Consider the following 18,082-nt stretch of genomic DNA (forward strand, 5'->3'; position numbering starts at 1 on the left):
AAAATACAATAAAAAAAATAAAAAAGAAAGAAAGAAACCCTTCCAGAGTACTGAAAAGTAATAATATCATTCTAAAGGTTAAAGTGCACCTAATTCAGGCCATGCTCTTAGAAATTACTTCCTATTTATCAGAAACTAAACAATGATTAAGAACGGTGGGAAGAACAATCAAAGTCTTCAAACTGTGGTACTGGAGAAGAGTCTTGAATAGATCACGGACTGCCAACAAAACAAACAGATCTGTGTTGCAGAGGGAGAAATGAACTTTCTCCTTGGAGGCTTGGATTTTTAAGTTCTTTCTTATATACTTTGGACATGTGGCCAGGAGAGATCAAGGTCTTAGAGAAAGACATCATAATGCTTAGAAGGGTGGAGGCACATCACGGGTGAGGAAGACCCCAGGTGCAATGGATTGATACTGTAATTGAGGCAATGCGGGTTAGTGAGGCTGGCTAAGGACATGGCAGGGTTCATAGCCGCTGTACATAGGGTCGCTAATGGGTTGCAGATGACACAACAACAACAAAAGTAAAAACAGTTAAATTTTTCAAAAATGTTCTTTTACTTAGCTCCACAAAGCACATGAAGTCAGTGGTCAGGAATGGTAATAGTATATTACATTAAGCAAATCCACTCCAAAAGACCCCTTTCAAGTGTTGAATAGTAAAAAAATCATTTTGAGGACTAAGGTGTGCCCGGATTAAATCATAACAGTTTAGTAAATTTATATACACTCTAAAGCTGAAGAGCAAATAAGGAAGACTAAAGAAGAACTAAAAGAGCTCTAGTGATTTTTATTTACTTTTGATTCTGTGGGAGAAATTGGGCAATCTTCCCTCAAGTGATTAATGAATTTGCAAATTCAATGGAGCAAACTATGATTTCATTCTTACTTGATGGTAATAATGCATGTTGTGAGTGAATCAGTGAAAGAAGAATATATGGTAAAGAATTATGGTTTAGTGAAAAATATAATACCATGAATTGTCAAAAGAATGAAATGTATAATGGTGCAACTACTCTGGAAGACAGTTTGGCATTTCCTCAAAAAGTGGAACCTAGTAGCTTCATATGACCCAGCTATTCCACTACTTGGGATATATCCCAAGGAAATAGAACTGAGACACAAACAGAGATTTTTATACCAATGTTCATAGCAGCATTATTCACCATTACTAGAACATGGAAAACAGCCCAAATGTTCAACCACAACCAAGTTGATTGAGAAATTGTGGTACATTCACACAACGGAATACTATGCGGGACTTAGGAAAAACAATTTTGAAAAATGCTACATTATTTAGGAGAGGCTGGAGAGCATTACGCTGAGTGAGTTAATGCAGTCTTATAAGAACAAATACTCTATAAGCCCATTATTGTAAAAATGAAAGCATAACTAGTAAAATATGTCTGAATACTAAAGGAGGGGCAGGTTAGTGATGGATGGGACAAAAACCGAGTTGCACAGTCTGATGGGGGCAGGTAGGAAATGGGAAGGTTTCAGGTGAAAAGATACGGTAATGATGGGCAAGGTCCAATGGTGATTAATTTTATAAACCATAATGCAAGAGAATAATGGTATGAAGCATAATATGAATGAATAATAATGTAAAAGATAATGTACATGACCTTTGTAAGCAAACCAATTAAAAAAAAGAGAGAAGAATAAATCACCTCCAAAAATAGGTTTTATTATTATGACAGGAGTCCAGAATGAAGGCTGCATAGTGGAGTGGACTTGGGGGGAGGGATTGTATAACAATGAAAGAATTTTTCTTTTACTTTTCAAAAAGAAGAGCAAATTGGGGGGAGGGAGAGGTGGGCAGGGAGAAAAGTGCAACAATGAAATGCAAATCCTCAGTCTCTGTAAACTTTCATTAAAATTAATAATAATAATAAATTTAAAAATAATCTGTCTTGAAAGAAGTACAGTCAAAATGCTCTTCAGGATAAAGGAAGATGAAACTGTCTCTCAGACACTGGAAAATATTATTAAGAGAGGCCAGTTTATGGAAAAGGACATCATGATGGAAAAATATGATTCAGTGAGAAGATCCTAAATACGATTGATTGATAGAGTGGTTGCATAAACAGCACAGCAGCTATTGTAAGATGGCACAGAATTAGATAGTGTTTCTTTCTTTTGTACAGCTTCACAGTAAATCAGAATCACATTAACTCCATGGCACTTATGAACAAATAGTGAAGGCATTCCAAACAAATCATCATATTGTTGTCGTTGATGACTGTTGAGTTGAGCACGACTTATAAAGACCTTATGAACAAAAGACCTGAAGCCTTTCTACAACTATCTTCATTTTCCAAAATTCGTAGTTTCCAGAGGCATGTTATTTAGGAAGTGGATGCCACCACTACTTCCAAAAACATCATATTAGAGCCCTGTAAAAAAAAAGTGGAGATGAAAAGAAATGAAATAGCTTGCTATTGTGTTGTTTTTATTTTTTTCCCTTTTATTACTATTAATAACTTTAATGAAAATTTACAGAGATTTTGGATTTCCATTCACTCATTGTTGTACTTCTCTTCCTGCCCATCCCTCCCCTCCAGTTTGTTCTTCTCTCTGAAAAGCAAAAGAAAAATTCTTTCATTGTTATACAATCCCTCCCTCCATGTCCACTCCACTATGCAGCCTTCAATCTGGACTCATGTTGTAACAATAATACCTAATCATATATACCTTTCAAAGAGTTCTCTCTCTCGTCTGTTTCAATGCAGTATACATAATTTATCCCATCTTTCTCAGTCTCTCCTCTAATCCCGAAGTCAGTCCCGTTTTACAACAGTGGCACTATGCAGTATTTGTCCTTTTGTGATGGAGATATTTCACTCAGTATAATGTCCTCCAAAGTCATCTATTTTGAATAATATTTCATGAGGTCTTTGTTTTTCAATGTAGCATAGTATCCCATTGGGTGAATATACCAGGGCTTCTCTATCCATTCGTTTGTTGATGGGCATTAGATTGTTTCCAACTCTTTGCTCTTGTAAACAAAGCCTCAATAAACATAGGTGTGCATATATCAGCTTGGGGAGCAGCTATGGTTTCTTTGGGCTATATTTTAAGTAGTGGAATTGCTGGGTTAAATGGTATTTCTATTTGCAACCTTTTGAGAAAGCGCCATACTGCCTTCCATAGTGGCTGCACCTTTTACATTCCCACCAACAGTAATGAATAAGGATTCCATTTTCTCCACGACCTCGCCAAGCATTTGTTGCTTGCTGTTCTGTTAAATTTTGCTACTCTTGCTGGAGTGAGATGAAATCTCATAGTTGTTTTGATTTGCATCTTTTGTAGAGCTATGGTTTTGAACATTTCTTCATATGTTTGTTGGCCATCTGAATGTCTTCTTTGGTGAAGTGTCTGTTCATATCGTGTCTGTGCCCATTTTCAATTGGGTTGTTTACCTTTATCTTGTGGTGCTCAAGTATTTTATAAACTCTAGATATAAGTCCCTTATCTGACAGGTCATTACCAAACACTTTTTCCCAGTCTATGGCTTCCCTTTTTACCCTGTTAGAGAATTTTTTGGATGTGGATAGGGATTTGATTCTTAGAAGGTCTCATTCATCTATTTTATCTTCTCCTGGTTGTAGATTTTTCAGGATACTTAGAAGACTGTTTATTAGTAGATTAGGATATCTAGAATTCTTCCAAGCTTTCCTTTAATGAAATTTATAGTCCTTAGTTTTAGTCCTAGATCTATGATCCACCTCAAGTTGTTTGTTTTGGTGGGTTTTTTTGTTTGTTTGTTTTTGTTGTTTTTTTTTTTTTAATATATGGAGTGAGGTGTGGATCTTGCTTGAGTTTTCTTGCAGATAGCTTTCCAATTTTGCCAACACCATTTGTGTTGTTTTTCTTTTTATGGTATCCTGTCCCTGATGATATTGTTTATTATATATTAGATAACTGAAAGGTTGGTAGTTTTAACCTATCTTCTGTTCACGGGAGAAGGATGAGACATTCTATCTTTATATACAGATTTAGTCTCAGCAATTGGATGGAGGTTGCATATATATCATGCATGACTTGAGGATATGGTTGTGTTTGTTTGAGGTGTTTTTTGTTGTTGGTTTTTTTCCCCCTTGTTTTGTGTTTTACAGTACCCATATGGTTGGCAGAGTTCATGCTTAACTACTAATTGAAAGTTTGTTGATTAGAATCTATGCAACAATGCTTTTGTGAATAATAAACCTGCTGATGTACCTCTATAAAGATTGTGGTCATGAAAACATCATGGAATTTAGTTACACATGAAGTCAGTATGAGTTATAAGTTATTTAAAGCAATGCCATTGGTTTTGAATTTTCATTTTTCCAATCTATGATATAGTTTCATATAATTCTACTGTTTTGTAAACACTTTCCACATAGTTCGCAGAATTAGCAGCAAATGGCAGTGATGGTAAGTTGTTTCTGAAATCAATTCTTGAAAGACACCATGGTTTCCAATTTTTGGTAGTGCCTTCCCTTGGTATCTGACTCTACATCTCTTTATCGAGGTGCCTTCCTTTGGTGAAGCCGTAATTATGCGAGTGGAGGCACATGTGGTGAATAATTCAAGTTTCCACCTGACCACAATCTAGGAACTGAAGCATGTAAGTTACTAGAGTGGATATGGGGTAAAACATGACTGATACTTCTCATGCAATAGTGAACGAGTACTAGACAAGATAGCCAATCTTGGATTCTAAATCTAAAAAAACATGTGAGAGTGTAAATGTTGTTTTGCAATAATTTATTAAACAGTAAGAGATAACTATTAAGAAACTTTTTACATTATTGGAAAAATGAAATTTTCAATGTGTAATATTTATACATTTAACAAGGTAACTATCAATAGCAGTATAAATAAGGGTTCTAAATGTACCATAAGTTGAAAGGAAAGAAAATAGTGCTTAGCTGTATCAGTGGGGACAGCTTTGTAGAAAGGAAAGAATTGAGCCAGGTAGGATGTGCATAGATCTTCTAAGATGTGTGCATAAATCAATACACAGGAGATAGATGTGATTTTTATGTATGCTTGGTAGAAACCAGTCTCATTACTTTATTGTGGAGTCACAGTAATCTGTGCAATCTCTCATGAATTCCCCCAGGTAATTAGTTTCCAGGAATATGGCTAGGTGGCATATTCAACTCTTGTTACTTTGCAGCAGCCTGGTAAATTTGTGTATTATAGTACATATACTTCTGCTACAAAGTCACAGTAAAAATCAAGCATTACACACACACCACTTACAAACATGAAGAAATACATAGATTATATATGAGAAAAACAAAACAAAATATCCAAATAACAACTGTTGCTGTTATATTGTTTTCAACTAATAGTGACTGTCATAGCTTGCACTATTTCCTGCCAAAATATGTGTCACCGTGGCTGAGTCATGATTCTCAGTAGCTTGGAAATTTTGGAATGACATAATTTGGCAACTGTGCAATCTCCCTCCCTGATGTGATATATAAGTTTTAAAGGGATTAGAGTGGGACATAATTCATAGCTTTGATCCAATATGAGTGGAGTTTGCTTGGGGTTTGGCTTGCATCATTTTCTCATCTTACAAGAGATAAAAGAGAGAGAAGAGAGCAGAGAAGGGATTTAACTAACATCCGACAAAAAGAACCAGGAGCAGGGCACATGCTTTGGGTATGAGTTGTCCAAACCGAGAACCTCCTAGCCTAGGGGAATACTGATACCTAGGTACATGGAGATTTCCGAGAAATCTCATAGATGTTGAAAGGAAACAAAGCCCTGCTGAGGTAGAGAAAGAGTGTGTTTCCCCAGAGCTGAGATAGAGAAAGAATGTGTTTCCCCAGAGCTGGTACTTTAGGACTAGACTTCTAGCCTCTTAAACTATGGGAGATATCTGATTGTGAAACCATTCATCTATGGTATATCTGTTATCTTGTGTACCATGGAGTCACCTGCAACTCATAGCAGTACTATGTACAACCCCTGCTCTCTCCTGAGTGATGTCTCACTGACTGACACATTTACCCCCATTACACCTGTTATGGTGTCACTACATCTTATCTGGGGTCTTCCTCTCCTGTGTTCCAACCTTCCAAGCATGTTGTCCTTCTCTAAGGACTGGTCCCTCCTAGCCACATGCTCAAAGTATGTGAGACAGATCCTCAAAATCCTTACCTCCAAGGAGAAACTTGATTTCATATTTCTGTTATAGCAGCAGCAAATACCTATAGCAATGTCCCTAAAGGACACAGAAAAATTATCCCAATGATTTTCAATATTATAAATCTTGCTGCTATGTTTTTTCCCCATGGAGTGGTCTATGGACTTGAACTTCTGACTTGTCAGTTACCAGCCACATATTGTAGTCACTGTGACACCAGGACTCCTTAGATTGCATAAGGACACTGGGAAATCTGCAGTAGACCTATTCACTTCTCTTAGGCATTTAACATTTTATTCCTCTTTTGTGAAAAGTATGAGGATATTTGAAGTTTAGTACTATTGCTCTTTTTGAGATTCTATTGCTCATGTAGAATCTTGAGACAGACTGGAATTTATTTTCAGGTTCCCTTGAACTTAAATGGTCTTTCTGTCTCCCAGGTATTATTAGCGTGTGATCTTCTCAGGCCTATAAATCCTGTCAGTTGTTCTTGTAGCCTTTCCTACCTTCTTCAGACCCCAAAATATGAGTATTCTCTGAGCAGAAGTAATAATAAGAATTTCTGCCATTCCACAGTGTTTACTGAAAGAAGCAGGGCTAAGGCCAAGAGGGATATAGTGCTAATCCTACTAGTTGAAAATAATCATTATTTTTTGATTAATTCAGTAAGACTCTTTTTTTGTATGATCAGAAAGTTGACCTCTAACCCAATTAGATCTTCTAATAACTGTCTCTGTCATCTCCCATTTCTCACCTCTCAGATTTGTAATAAAATATTGCCACATTGTACTGGGCTTGCTGGTAATATCTGAAGTTTTAATGGGGTATATGTTAGGAGTATTATAAGGTTGAAGTACTTACTAGCAAAACCTGGCATCTCTGGATGCCTTAAAATACATTTTAGTGTAGTAGGGGTTGTTGTTGTAGTTATGTGCCATTGAGTCACTTGCAATCCCATTGTCTCTGACACACCCATCCCAATTACCCCAGTCACCAAATAAATCTACCTCCTTTAGGTCCTTCCCCTCCTGCGCCTGCCCTCCACCCTCCCAAGCATGATATCCTTCACCAAAGACGGGTCTATCCTTACAACATGAAAAAAGTATGTCAGACAAAGCCTCAGAATCCTTGCCTCCAAGGAGCATCCCAGTTTGTCCCTTTCCAGGACGAATCCTTTTGTTTTCCTAGCAGTCCATGATACCCTCAATACTCTTCTCCAGCACCACAGCTCAAAGGCATCAGTTCTCTTTCTATCCTCCCTCCTCATTGTCCAACTCTCTGATGCATAACAAGTGATTGCAAAGACCGTGGCCTGTATCAGACACACCTTATTCTACAAAGAGACACCATTGCTCTTCAGAACTTTAGAGAGGTCCCTGACAGTAGACTTTCCCATTGCAGTAAGTCTTAATTTCGTGGCAGCTGCTGCCAAGAGTGTTGATTTTGGAGCCAAGCAAACTAAAGCTGTGAAAAATCTCAATCTCTTCACCAAACATCCTGATGCTGCCAGTTGGTCCAGTGGTGAGAATCTTTGTCTTCTTGACGTTGAGCCTGCAGTCCTTGAGCCTCTGCAGCAAGTGCTTCAGGTTCTTCTCAGTTTCAGCAAGCAGGGTTGTGTCATCTGCATAAAGCAGATTGTTGATAGACCTTCCACAAATACTGATGCCACATTTCTCCTCATAGAGCCCAGCCTCCCAGATAATCTCTATAGGTATGGGTTTCACTGTAGCACAATCAAGTGTTCTGGGATTCCCATTCTTCTCAGAGTCAGCCACAGTTTGCTATGATCCACACAGTCAAACGCCTTTGCATAATCAATGAAACACAGATGGACATTCCTCTGGTACTCCTGCTTTCAGCTAAGATCCATCTAACATCAGCTACAATATCCCTAGTACCATGACCTCTTCTAACCCAGACTGGACTTCTGGCAGTTCTCTGCTGATGTGCTGTTCCAGTTGTTTTAGGATAATCTTCTTCATCAGAATCTTGCTTGTATGTGAAATCAGTGATATTGTTGTATAGTTTCCACACTCTGTTGGGTCACTCTTCTTTGGAATGGGAAAAAATATAGATCCTTCCAGTCAGTTGGCCAAGTGGTTGTTCTCAAGATTTCTTGGCACAACTTGGTGAGCACATCCAGGGCAACATCTGTTAGCTGAACTATGGCAATAGGCATACCATCTATTCCTGGGGCCTTATTTTTTGCCATTTCCTTCAAAGCAGCCTGAACTTCTTCCTTCATCACCTTAGGCTCTTGCTCATATGTTGTTTCATGAAATTCTTCTGTGTCTGCCAATTCCTTTCAATACAGTGACTAAGTATATTCTTTCCATCTTCTTCTAATACTTCCTGGATCATTTAATATTCTGCCTAAAGCATCCTTGATTATAACAACTCTCGAGGTTTGAATTTGCTCTTCAGTTCCTTGAGCTTAAGAAATGCTGAGTGAGTTCGGCCCTTTTGATATTCTGACTCCAACTCCTTTGACATTTCATTGTAATGTTTTACTTTGTCATCCCATGCTACCTTTTGAAATCTTTTATTCAGCTCTCTAGTACCTTGAATTCTTCCTTCTGCTTTGGCTTCTCTGCACTCTAGTGCAATATTCAGAGTCTCTTCTGACATCCATTTTGGTCTTTTCTTCCTCTTCTGTCTTTGTAATGACCGTTTGCACCCCTCAGCTTATCTGGTCTTCGCTCATTAATGTTCTAGGCCTCAAACCTGTTCCTGAGATGGGTCTGAAATTCAGATGTGATAGACTCAAAGTCATATTTTAGTTCCCGTGGATTCTGTTTAATTTCCCTCAGCTTCAGCTTGAACTTGCATATGAGTAGTTGGTGATCTGTTCCACAATCAGCTCCTGGCCTAGTTTTCACAGCTGATATTGAGCTTCTCCAATGGTTCTTTCCGCAGATGTAATCGATCTGATTCCTATGCATACCATCAGGTGAGATCCATGTGTATAACCTGTGTTTATGTCTCTTAAAAAATGTGTTTGGAATGAATAAGTCATTGATTGTGCAAAATTCAATCATTTTATCTCCAGCTCCATTTCTGTCACCGAGTCCATGTTTTTGAACTACTGAGTCTTCTTCCCTCTTCCCAACTTTTGCATTCCAGTCACCCATTATTATCAATGCATCTTGTTAGCATGTTTGATCAAGCTCCAACTGTAAAAGTAGGTAGAAATATTCTATTTCCTCTTCCTTGGCTCTGGTTGTTGGTACATATATCTGAATGATAGTGGTATTCACTGGACTTCCTTGTATGTGTATGGGTATTATCCTGTCACTCAAAATATTGTACTTCAAAATGGATCTAGAAATGGCCTTTTAAACTATGAAAGCAACCCCATTTTTCCTCACCTTTCATCTGCAGAGTAATATATCATATGATCATCCGACTCAAAAAGCTCCATGCTGGTCCATCTCCTCTCACCAATGTCTAGTATGTCAATATTTATGCATTCCATTTCTTCCTTAACAATATCTAATTTTCCTACATTCATGGTTCTCACATTCCATGCTCCATTCACTAGTGTCTGCTTACAACTGTTCCTCTTCCTTTGTATTTCCACACTCAGTTGCCCTTTCTGTCATTTTACGTGTGTTATGTTGTACAAAGGGTTTTCAGAGGCCTGTTGTTTCAGAACTGGATGGCCTATCCTTCTTCCTAGTATGTCTTAATCTGGATGTTCAGGTTTAGAGAAGTATCGAACAGATAAGCATTTTACAGAAAGAGTGAAAATACATCCCTTAGTGTGGAATTAACCATTAGTATCTTTAAATTGTCAATGTTATGTGGTATCTGATATAAATACTTCAAGAAAATATAAGATCTAATGAATATATGTTTTCTTTATAAGATTAAAAAATAATGTTTCCCATTTATTAAGTGCTTCAACTGATGGTGAAAATGTAAACAAAGTCTGAAGCATACTAATCTATCATTACTGGTGTTTAATTCATTGCTGGGTGAATCAATCTGCATTATGCTCTTTGCTTCACTACTTATGTGGCAGAATGACAGAGAAGAGAGTCATTCAAGAGATACACATCTTTAGATGTACGAGTAAGATCACACTGATAGGAAGATTGGGTAATATTTTGAAACAGATGTCTGACTAAACAGTATAATACTTCACAAACTATATTTATTAGAAATAATAGTTGTAAGTGCTTTCTCACACTTTTAGTCATCATGTTATTCACTGGAACTTGTTAAGAATTAATCACTCCCATCAGTGTTAGAGAAAATTGTTGAATTATATTTGACATACTGAATTTTTTTTTACTTTGGATTTCATCTAAATTTAATATGAAAAAGACAGGTATGGAGAAGCAGAATCTTGTTACAATTAGAAAGGATAGCTCAGCTGCTTTCTTTTATCATTTTCATACCTGAGAACTTAAAAATTTTTAAATTCTACTTTTTCATTCTATTGTACAATGTATTTCAACACCAGTGCCCAGGGAATTATACAAAAAATAGTTACCTCACAGGAGGTAAAATGAGTTAATTAATTACTATAGCACACAAAAAAATCCTGTTTAACAAAAATAATTGCTTGGCCTTTGCTTTTTCTGTGTGGTTGTTTTGGGTTTGACTCACTACCTGGTTTGTGGCTGAAGCTTGTCATACTGGCTTCTGGCCAAGGCACTCGTTACCTCTGTTAAGCATCCTGTGAGTACATCTTAGAAAATACAAATGCTCCAGCCTTTTTATGGTCCTTTTTCTGTTTGTAAGGTAGTGCTCAGTATAGAGTAATTTATGGAAGATGAAGAGACAAAGAGAGTTCTTCCCACAGCCTTAAAAAACTGAAATTAGTATAGTGAGGGAGAAAAACCCCCAACATGATGCAGTTTTAATATGTGGTCTTGACAATTATTCTCTCTCTCTCTCTTCATTTTAAAAGGACTATGTCAAGAAACTTAAGCTTCAGGCCTGCCTTGGCTCAGTATTAAAATGAAAAGAATACCTCCTAGGTTAAAAGCTCTATTTTTCATATGCTGTATATGGTTTCTTCCAGAATTATTGTGACACACACAGCAATTGGTTCTGTTTATAAATACTTATCATATTCGATGCATCCTATGACTAAATTAAGCATCCTGTCACAAGCTTGATTTTTAATGCCATGCCAACTAAAAAGCTCAACATATTTCCAGGTTACTGACGTACCTTATTAAATAGATACTTTGGTGCATTACACAAAAATCCTTTCTATCCTGTGTACTCCTAAGTGCTAAACAGGCAGAAGGAAGTTTCACATTTTGTACATTTCTCAAAATGGAAAGAAAGATTTAAAATGCCTCAAAATACTGAAATAATAGTTGGAATCTGGTAAGCATTCTTTCATATAAGATTAAAATACACCTTTGCTTTGTTTTGCCATGACTCTAATGAAAATATTTTGTAGCTAATCTATTTTAACTGACTACAACATAAAAGATGATAGACATTCCAAATGCTCATACTTTTGATATTATAACTGGTAGTCTTCTTCAACATTTCTAATAAAGCTTGAAGCCTCAGGCAGATCTGGTGAGTTTTTTAACTAGTTGTCATTAATAACAAAACAACAAATTAAAGTAGAAAATATGTGTACCTGTTATTCATTTTCCTACAGGACAGCAGATCTCCTACAATACTTTTTTTACAAATAATGGCGGATGATGAGCAAGCATAATAAATAAATGATTCATAATTGCACATAGTCATATTTCTTTCTGTTTACTTGTTTTAGGATGACAAGATATTTTTATTGACCATATTGTCTATAACTTTTTACACACAGAGGTAGTATGGAATAATTGTTTCTTTTTGTTTAGTCTTCTTCCTTGAGGGTCTACAGTCTTTTTATAGATCATGATCTGATGATTTCCAGTATCTGGTTTTTAGTTCTCTTTATTGCTTCTTCAGTAATGTATAGTATATGTCAAATTCTGAATATTTACGCTTAGAAGGATTTGCACATGTGTACAATCTATATCATAGATATTTTATTTGCTCAATCTCATGCACATATTTTATTATAGAAAACTAAAGGGCATTACATGGTTCTGAAAGCCTAGCATAAGTTTCTTCTGTATGTAATAACTGCAGGTGCTATCTGGTACAGAAATGATCTTGTGATCTGATAGCTGTTTTTCACATTCTGTGATCATGGCCAGTTCACAGAATACGACAAAGGTGGAAGATTGTTGTCTTCCCATGGGCTGTCTAAAGTTACAGTGCTGATCTTTTGACCCTTAATTTCAGCAAGTTTGATTGCTCAAGGAACCCCAGTGTGCATATTTGGAGCTAGTGTGGCATTTTGCTGTTGAGTTGGTTGTCAATATCCTAAGATTTTCATAGTTTTAAAAAGACGGTAAGAGAATCCTTTATGTAAGTATGTTGCCTCTTAAACAGTTAATTTCAACTAATGTCATAAACTCTGTTAACTTGTCTATTGGAGTATGTTAGGCCTGATGATGTATTTTAGCAAACAATTACTGTGATCATAAGGTTCCTAATTTCTCCTTGTGAAGTATAGGACTGGTTACCCCGAGGGTGACAAGAGAAATGTAGTCTCTTTCCACTGATACAAAGCCAGTACATGAATCCAGATTTACCAAAAATGAAATTATTTCAGTAATGGATTTTTAAATAGATAATGTAACATGATATTGAAATTGTTACTCATATTCAAGAACTAATCTTGTGGGGTATTAAGATGGCTGATTTGTTAAGCATTTTGTTTAGTCTTCATATTTTTATTCAGGAAATTCTGATGACCTTTGGTAAGAATTTGCACTGCTAACCCTAAGGCACACAGTTCAAATCCACCAGCTGCTCTCTGGAGAAAGATGGGCAATCTCACTCTATGCTATTCATGGTCTCAGAAATCCCACTGAAGGGTTAGCTATAAATTGGTTCCAACCTGACAGCACCCAACAACATTTTCATTTCTTTAATAATCATCAGCATCTATTACCAAGGGGCATATTGATTAAAGTGTTCCAGTGCTAACACAGAGGCCATCAGTTTGAGACTACTCACTGCTTTGTGAAGGAAAGATATGGCAGTTTTCTTCTGTGAAGATTCATGGCTTGGAAACTATATGAGATAGGTATGCTCTGTCCTACAGGGAAGCAATGAATCAGAACAGACTCAAGAGCAGTAGATTTGATTTTGAGTATTGCACCATTTATCATAAATCATACTTGGACCAAGAGGCAGTCGTTAGAACAGAGCAAGGTAACACTGCATGGTTCAAAATTGGGAAGGGTGTACGCCAGGGATGTGTCCTATCTCCATACCTTTTCAACCTGTATGCAGAGCAGACTATCCGAGAAGCCAGGCTCTATGAGGAGAAGTGTGGTGTCAGGATTGGTGGAAGATCTATTAACAATCTGCATTATGCAGATGACACAACCCTGCTTGCCGAAACTGAGGAGGACCTCATGCTCTTGCTGCAGAGGGTCAAGCACTGCAGCCTTCAGTATGGACTGAGGCTTAATGTCAAGAAGACAAAAATTCTCACCACCAGACCAATTGGTAGCATCAGGATGGATGGTGAAGAGTTTAAGATTGTTCACAGCTTCAGTTTGCTTGGCTCCACGGTCAACACTCTTGGCACCAGCAGCCAGGAAATTAAAAGACATATTGCCATAGGAAAGTCTGCTGTTAGGGACCTCTCTAAAGTACTCAAGAGCAACGGTGTCTCTCTGGAGACTAAGGTGCGCCTGATACAGGGCATGGTCTTTGCAATCACTTGTTATGCATCAAAGAGTTGGACAATGACTACGGAGGATATAAGGAGTATTGATGCCTTTGAGCTGTGGTGCTGGAGAAAAGTGTTGAATGTAACATGGACTGCCAAATAAACAAACAGATTCATCCTGGAGAGGGTTAAACCAGGCTACTCCTTGGAGGCAAGGATTCTGAGGCATTGTCTGACATACTTTGGACATGTTGTAAGGAGAGACAGGTCCTTGGAGAGAGACATCATGCTTGGTAAGGTGGAGGGACAGCGCAGGAGGGGAAGACTCTCTATGAGGTGGATTGATTCAGTGACTGGGGTGATCGGGATGGGTGTGTCAGAGGGCATGCCATTGGCACAAGATAGAGCAGTGTTTAGGGCTGTTGTACATAGGGTCGCTATGAGTCGCAAATGACTCGAAGGCACATGACAACAAAGACAACAACATCATCATAAATCAGAGTTTAAATAGTTCTCTTCTATTTACTAATATTGTGGATTGTTCAGATATTTAATACAGGAATAATTTTCTCCATAATCACCATATTAAATTATCTTTGCAAATCATTTCTTTTAATATCTATGTTAATTTTTATCTCCTTAAATTCTGCATTGTTCTCAATTCCCCCAAAAGTATCTTAGTTGATGGAGTTAAATGCCTTTTAGCCACTAGAGGGAAACATACCAATCTGCTAAGAACAATTGCTGTGTCCTCAATGGGAAAACGCACTTCTGAAGCTGGAGGCACATCATTTTTTTTGTTGTTGTTGTTGATCTCTCTCCCTCTGAATATTGATAATATTATAATGAGGAATCAGCAAAGGGTTTCTATTGATCAAAATATTTTAGTGAAGATAATTTTCTTTTTATTGAATAATTTGAGACCTTTTCCTAGCTGTAGCAAAGTTGTGTTTGAAGTGAATAAATAACCCTAAATAACTAAAGGGAGACATGCAAGGTGCAAATACTTCTTTGCACACTATATCTGAAAAAAAAATGTTTCTTAAATGTTGATTAAATGTCTTTTCAAATAACGTATTGAGTGTGTAAATAGACAATGACTGAGATTTAATTAAAAAAATGACTTTCCAAACACTGTTTTCTTTTTAGAGTCATGATGTTTATTAAAGATTTTTCCTTAGCATTATTGTTGTTGTTAGGTGCCATTGAGCTGAGTACAGCTAATAGCGACTCTATGAGAAAGTCTCAACTCTGTCCTATCCTGTGCCATCCTCACAATTCCTGACACACAAGAGCCCATTGTGGCAGTCACTGACAATCCACCTGGTTGAGGGTCTTCCTCTCCTTCTCTGACCATCCACCTTTCCAGCTATAATGTCACTCTTCTCTAAATAATAGCCTCTCAAGCAACATGCCTAAACTATGTGAGTAGAAGCCTCACCATTCTTGTCTCCAAAGAGCACTCTGACTGCACCCTTTCTAAGACCAATTTGTTTATTCTTTTGAGATGTTCAGTGCTCTTCTCTAACACCACAGCTCAAAGGTATCAGTTCTTCTCCTGTCATCCTTATTCATTGTCCAGCTCTCAGATGCATAGCAAATGATAGGAAGGACCATAGCTTGAATCAGACACACATCATTACTCCTCAGTAATTTGAAGAACCCCAACTGCAGATTTTCCCTGTATAATGTGTCTCCTTATTTCCTGACTGCTGGTAACAAGGGTGTTAATTGTGGATCCAAGCAATATGAAGCTGTTGAAAATTTCAGTCTCCTTGCCTATTGGTCTAACACTAAGAATCTTTGTTTTCTTGAGACTCAATCCATACTGAAGGCTATATTCCTTGATCTTCAGTAACAAGTACATAAAGTCCTTTTCACTTTCAGAAAGCAAAGTTGTGGCATCTGCATAATGCAAGTTATTGATGAGTCTCTCTATGATCTGGATGTCACATCTCTTCATAAAGTCTAGCTTCTCAGATCATTTGCTTAGCATAGATGAAGCAGAAGTGGCATCCACTTTCTAAACAGCTTTCCTGTGGAAACTCTGTGAACTTTGATAAATGTCTATAGTTGTAGAGGGGCTTTAGCCTTTTGTTCATAGGGTCGCTATGAGTTGTGCTTGACTCAAAGGCAATCAACAATAACAACAGAGATTAAATAGGTATGGAGAGAGAATAAAACCCTTAAACACTTCCTTCTTAATTCTAAACCATGCAGTGTACTGCTGCTGTGTTCACAAAACAGCCTCCTGGTCCAAGTATATGTTTTCTACGTGAACAGTTAAGTGTTTTGGAACTCCCTTTCTCCTCGATGCCAGCCACTACTTGTCATGATCCACACACTCAAACGTCTTTGAATAGCCAAAAAAGCACAAATAGACATTTTTCTGGTATTCCTTACTTTCAGCCAGGATCCATCTGACATCAGTAATGATATTCCTGATGCATGGCCTCTTATAAATCTGGCTTGAACTTCTGGCAATCCCATATCTATGTACTTTTGTTGTTGTTTTTGTTGTTGTTGTTGTTGTTGTTATGTGTTGTTGAGCCGCTTGCAACTCATAGCGACCCTATGAATAACAGCCCTAAATCCTGCTCTATCTTATGCCAATCTCACTGCCTCTGACACATCCACCCCGATCTTCAGCAGTATTTTGCTTACATGTGATATTAATAAAATTATTTAATGGTTTCCAAGTTCAGTTTGATTACCTTTCTTGGGAATGAGAGCAAATATGGATTTCTTCCAATCTACTGGCCAGATAGCTGTCCTCCAAATTTCCTGGCATAGACTGGTTGTATCTGTTAATTGAAACAAGTCAATTAGTATTCCATCAATTCCTGGGGCCTTATTTTTTGCCAATACCTTCAGTGCAGCTTCTACTTCCTCTTTCACTACCACTGGATCCAGTTCATATGGTATTTTTGAAGTGTTTTTAATGTCAATTCTTTCTGGTACAGTGACTCTGTGTATTCACTACACCTTCTTTTGATGCTATTATTTTTTAAATTAGTATTATTATGCCCCAGTGTATTAGTTTTAAATTTATTGTTCATTTATATTGTATTTTAATACCTTATAGGTTTTATTTTATTTTGCTGGGCTTTTGTTACTTATAGCAATATAATTTGGAACATACGTATGCTCTTGAGTTTCTAGAAATTTAAAGCAGGAATTTTTCATGGGTTCAAATCCAAAATTGAAACCAAGGCTCATAATGTCAATGTTAGAGGAATCTATTTCAGCTAACTGGTTAAAAATACAAAGGAAATTTTGTAGCATTAGTGACTGTAAGAAGTAAGGTTGCTAAAGTAGCTCAAATAAGCTACAGAACATAACAAGAACATTTGAGTATTATACAACATATTTCTATATGTGCCAGATGACCTAGTCATTTCAAATCCACCAAGTGCTCCACAGGAGAAAGATGGACAGTCTCCTCCTAAGTGATTTACTGTTTCTGAAAATCCGGCAGAGGGTCAACTATGAGTCAGTTCTGACTTGATAGCACACAATAACAACAATATGTGCCAGAAAGCTAATGATTTTTACTCCATTACTAAATATATTGGTGGGTGATTCTAATCCTGGCCCTCAGGCCTGCCTTTGATTGTTTTTGGTGAAACATTCTTCTAGGTCGTGTAACCTTAGTATGTCCACTTGCTGAACAGAGGTAACTTGTGGTTGCTGTGAAGCCGAATACTGTTACCCATAGTGGACAGTGTTTGGTGAAGCTCCCCAATTAAAACAAGCTTGGAAGCAGGAGTGGCATCCACTTCCACAATAGCTTGCCTCTGGAAACTCTATGAACATGGAGAAAGGACGAAAGTTACACAGGAGGTGACAAGGACTTTCGTTCATAGGGTCGCTATAAGTTACCTGCAACTCAACAACACTTAAAAACAACAACAACTAAATATATTATTTCTTTTTAATGCAGATGTTGTTAATGAGGACAGTTCCCCTTGTAGAGTTGTTCTTGTTATGGGTTACTGAGTTGGAACTGATTCATAGCTCCAACTTCAATATATTTTCAGGGGTTGTAAATGACTTAGGAGGAGATGGCCTATCTTTCTTTCACAGAGTCATGTGTCTTTGAGTTGGCAGTGCAACTTCTTCCTCACATTTCTTTCTCTCTTTTTAAGCCTATTATCTATGTCTAACAACACCGGGGTGCAGGGCTGTTTAAACTGCCTATATACTAGGAGGAAGTTTAAGC

The sequence above is a fragment of the Elephantulus edwardii genome, unplaced genomic scaffold, assembly GCF_000299155.1.
Source record: "Elephantulus edwardii isolate Elephantulus edwardi_28Jun2011 unplaced genomic scaffold, EleEdw1.0 scaffold00013, whole genome shotgun sequence".
Taxonomy (NCBI): domain Eukaryota; kingdom Metazoa; phylum Chordata; class Mammalia; order Macroscelidea; family Macroscelididae; genus Elephantulus; species Elephantulus edwardii.